This window comes from Microcaecilia unicolor, chromosome 1, assembly GCF_901765095.1.
Source record: "Microcaecilia unicolor chromosome 1, aMicUni1.1, whole genome shotgun sequence".
Classification (NCBI taxonomy): Eukaryota; Metazoa; Chordata; class Amphibia; order Gymnophiona; family Siphonopidae; genus Microcaecilia; species Microcaecilia unicolor.
The window spans coordinates 35,255,805-35,260,807 of record NC_044031.1 but is presented as its reverse complement, the minus strand read 5'-3'; the positions used below and the strand labels follow the sequence as shown (position 1 = coordinate 35,260,807).

The window sequence follows — 5,003 nt, the reverse complement described above, 5'->3', positions numbered from 1 at the left end:
TACTGGGCTCACAATGATGACATCATCGCAAGAAGACCAGTGCAAAATACTACCTGTCACAAGGAAGTTTGATCGAGAACAGGCGACGGCATGACGTCAACATGTTGAAGCCACTTAGGTTAGTCTGTTTTCCCTTCCCCGTGCAGCTGTCTTGATACGTACACTCAAAACAAATAAGCAAACCTCTGAGCTGTTGCATCCACCTTGTTGTTCTTTGTTGGTAGCATTTTTATTTAATCTCACTTATAGTTTCAAACGTGCCAGCTTGTGCAGCATACGGATGTACACAAAGGAAGTATAAGAACGGAATAACTTTTCATAGGTAGCAATTTGTTATAAATCGTAACCAGTTGAAGCCAGTAGGCGGAGTCACAAGTACACCCAAAACTATAGCAAACTCTATTGAAAACAATAGTAAAAAAAGATTATTAGAAATAATGGACTGCCTATGCATGGTCCATCTGTAAAAAGTTTAAAGCTGTTCCAGTTGGATAGGCAGTGCCTTAAAAGGTGCAGGACAAAAGTTTTTTTTTAACTTATTTGGCAGATTTTTAATTTATTTGAAAGCTTCCCATATCTACTACTACTACTTAACATTTCTAAAGCGCTACTAGGGTTACGCAGCGCTGTACAATTTAACATGGAAGGACAGGCCCTGCTCAAGGAGCTTACAATCTAAAAGACAGGTGTACAATCTAAAGACAAGTGTACAATCTATAAGACAAGTGTACAATCTAAAAGACAGGTGTAAATCTAGAGACAAGTGTACAATGTAAAAGACAGGTGTAGAGTCGATCTGAAAGGGCATACTATATTTCTTGAAAGGTTAGGTGCCGAAAGCAGCATTGAAGAGGTGAGTTTTAAGCAGAGATTTGAAGATGGGTAGGGAGGGGGCTTGGCGTAGGGGTTCAGGAAGATTGTTCCAGGCATAGGGTGAGGCAAGGCAGAATGAGCGGAGCCTGGAGTTGGCAGTGGTGGAGAAGGGTACAGAAAGGAGGGATTTGTCCTATGAGCGGAGGTTACGGGTGGGAACATAGGGGGAGATGAGGGTAGAGAGGTAGTGAGGAGCCGCAGACCGGGTGCATTTGTAGGTAAGGAGGAGAAGCTTGAATTGTATGCGGTAACTGATCGGAAGCCAGTGAAGTGACGTGAGGAGTGGGGTGATAAGAGTATATCGGTTCTGGCGGAATATAAGACGTGCGGCAGCGTTCTGAACGGATTGAAGGGGGATAGATGGCTAAGTGGGAGGCCGGTGAGGAGTAAGTTGCAGTAGTCAAGGCGAGAGGTAATGAGAGCGTGGACGACAGTTCATGTGGTGTGCTCAGAAAGGAAAGGGCGAATTTTGCTGATGTTGAAGAGGAAGAAGCGACAGGTTTTGGCAGTCTGTTGGATATGCGCAGAGGAGGAGAGGGAGGAGTCGAAGATGACTCCGAGGTTGCGGGCAGATGGGACGGGGACGATGAGGGTGTTATCAACTGAGATAGAGTGTGTAGGAAGAGGAGAAGTGGGTTTAGGTGGAAAGACGAGGAGCTCGGTTTTGGACATGTTCAGCTTCAGATGGCGGTTGGACATCCAGGCAGCAATGTCGGATAAGCAGGCCGATACCTTGGCCTGGGTCACTGCGGTGATGTCTAGTGTGGAGAGATATAGCTGGGTGTCATCATAAAGATGATACTGAAAACCATGAGATGAGATCAGTGAGCCTAGGGAAGAGGTGTAGATTGAGAAGAGAAGGGGTCCAAGGACAGATCCCTGGGGAACTCCAACAGATAGTGGGATGGGAGTGGAGGAAGATCCATGAGAGTGAACCCTGAAGGTGCGGTGGGAGAGATAAGAGGAGAACCAGGAGAGGACAGAACCTTGGAACCCAAAAGAGGACAGTGTGGCAAGAAGTAAATCATGATTGACAGTGTCAAACGCCGCGGATAGATCGAGGAGGATGAGGATGGAATAGTGGCCTCTGGATTTGGTGAGGTGCAGGTCATTGCAGACTTTAGAGAGTGCTGTTTCTGTCGAGTGTAGAGGGCGAAAACCGGATTGAAGTGGATCGAGGATGGCATGAGAGGAGAGAAAATCAAGGCAGCGACTGTGAACGGCGTGCTCAAGTATTTTGGAGAGGAAGGGTAGGAGAGAGATGGGGCGGTAGTTGGAGGGGCAGGTAGGGTCAAGTGATGGTTTTTTTAGGAGAGGTGTGACTACGGCGTGCTTGAAGGTGTCAGGGACAGTTGCAGTGGAGAGAGAGAGGTTAAGGATGCGACAGATGGAGGGGGTGACAGTTTGGGAGATGGTGTTAAGTAAGTTGGTGGGGATGGGATCGGAGGAGCAGGTGGTGCATTTCGAGGAGGAAAGAAGGCGGGAGGTTTCATCCTTGGTGATCTCAGGAAAGGAGGAGAAAGAGGCCATGGTTGGTTGGTTGTTGGATGGGGCTACATGCTGAAGAGGTGGTGGTGGCTTGGTAGTGAACTCAAGGTTGATCTTTTGCACCTTGTCGCGGAAGTAGTCAGCCAGTGATTGAGGAGAGAGTGAAGGGGGAGTGGGAGCGGGGGGCATTTTGAGGAGGGAGTTAAGGGTGGTGAAGAGACGACGAGGGTTGGAGCTGAGAGAATTGGTCAATTGGGTGTAATAGTCCTGTTTTGCAAGGAATAGGGAGGAGTGGAAGGAGGATAGCATGAATTTGTAGTGAAGGAAGTCTGAATGGGTACGAGATTTCCTCCAGAGGCGTTCAGCGGATCGGGTGCAGGAGCGAAGGTAACGGATGCAAGCGGTCAGCCAAGGCTGGGGATTAGTACGCTTTGTGGGACGGGAGGTGGATGGAGCGAGGGTGTCCAAAGCAGAGGAGAGAGCGGCATTGTAAGCAGAGACCGCTTTGTCTACAGTCTCGGAGGACATGATGGAGGGGAGGAGATTAGAGATACTAGAGGATAAAGTGGGGGGGTCAATAGCCTGGAGATTCCTGGAGGTGGTGGTTGAAGTTGGGGGGGGTGAAGAAGTGTAAATGTGATCAGGTGATGATCGGAGAGAGGAAGAGCAGAAGCGTGGAAATTGGAGGGTGAGCCAGAGGAGGAGAGGACGAGGTCAAGACAATGGCCGTCACGGTGAGTAGGGGTGGTAGAGCACAGCTGGAGGTTGAAGGAGGATGTTAGGGTGAGGAACTTAGAAGCGTTAGGGTCGGATGGGTCATCAACGTGTATGTTAAAGTCTCCGAGAATGAGGGACGGAGATGAGGGTTCAAGAAAGACGGAAAGCCAAGCATCAAAGTCGGTGAGGAAGGAAGAGAAGGATTTATCAGGGGGGCGATTGATGACTGCGACTCTGAGTGGCAGCGGATAGAATAGCCGGATGGAGTGGGCTTCAAAGGAAGAGAAGCAGTGAGACTGCGGTAGGGGGAAGGGTTGGAAACTACAGGAGGGTGAGAGTAGTAGCTCAACGCCTCCACTGCGGCCAGTTGGGCGGGGAGTGTGGGAGAAGAGATAACCTCCATGGCAGTGGGCCGCGACTGAGGTCGAGTCTTCCGGGGAGATCCAGGTTTCGGTTAGGGCGAGCAGTTGAAGGGAGTGAGAGATGAAGAGATCGTGGATGAAGGACAGTTTGTTGCAGACTGAGTGGGCATTCCACAAGGCACATGAGAAGGGGAGGGAAGAGGGGGGAGGAGGGGAATAGAGACGAGATTGGAGACATCCTGGAATCGTTCGCATGGATAGGGCGGGGACAGGTGAGGGGGACCTGGATTAGGGTTAATGTCTCCTGCGGATAGCAGGAGGAGGAGCAAGAGAATGCGGAGGAGGGTGGGGGAGGTCGGGCGGCGAAGGCGACGAAGACGGGGTGAACTTAGGAGGAATGGGGATGGGTTAATGGCAGGAAGGAAGTGTTGAAGGTTAAGAGCTAGGAAGGAGGAGGGGGACAAGAGGGATGGTGAGGTGGTGGGGGATGAGGGTGAAAAGGGTATTGCCTTGGCGGGCAGGGTGGGAGGGCAGCGAGTTCTAGTGGTAGACAGTGGGAGTGGGGGGGAAAGAAGATTAGGAAGGGACAGGGCAAGGAAGAGAATGTGGACAGGGGCCATAAGTGTCTGAGGTGTAACAGGTGACTATGTAGTGACTGAGGTGTTAAGCAGTTAACAGGTGACTATGTAGTGACTGCGGTGACTGAGGTGTTAAGCATATAGATAGAGCTGGAAAGCTGGGTTTTGGACTGGCGAGTAGGTAAGTCAATGGCTGACAAGCTAGCAGGCAGGTAGGTAAGTCAATGGCTGAGAGGCTCACAAGCGGGCAGGCAGGTTACTCGATGTGTTAACAGGCAGGCAGGTAGCAGCTGGAACAAGCAGACAGGAACAAGCTGGGACAGGAGCAAGCTGGGACAAGCCGGGACAAGCTGGAACAAGCCGGAACAAGCAGGAACAGATGGACTGTGTCAGGATGAGCAGACGGACAGGCTGGAGCAAGCCGGGGCAGGCAGGAACAGATGGACTGTGACGAGTTGGACCAGAAGACGACAGAACAACAGGATACGCTGAGATGGTTGGGTTGGAACATGCTGGAACAGACGGACTGGCACAAGCTGGGTCATGCAGGAACGGATGGGCTGGAACAAGTTGGAACAGTCGGGCTGGAATGGACGGACTGGAACAAGTTGGAGCAGGCTGGAACAAGCTGGAATGGACGGACTGGAGCAAGCTGGAGCAGAAGGACGGACGAATGGACTGGAGCAGTAGGAGTGGAACAGACTGGAGCAGTAGGACTGGAACAAGCTGGAGCATACACGAGCGGTCGAACTGGAACAAGCTGGAACTGACTGGAGCAGTATGACTGGAACAAGGTGGAACAGATGGATTGGAGCAGGCTGGAATAGATGGACTGAAGCAAGCTGGATAGGTAGGCCGGAACAGGCTGGAGCAGACGGATTGGAGCAAGCTGGAGCAGAAGACAGTGGAGCAGTAGAGCTGGGACACACTGGAACAGACGGACTGGAACAAGCTGGAACAGACGGACAGGAACAGGCAGGAACGG

At 51.2% G+C, this 5,003-nt stretch overlaps 1 pseudogene; it reads left to right on the top strand.

Moving 5' to 3' along the window:
• Nucleotides 1-5,003, top strand: part of LOC115465113 — a 500,577-nt pseudogene that overhangs the window by 403,984 nt on the left and 91,590 nt on the right.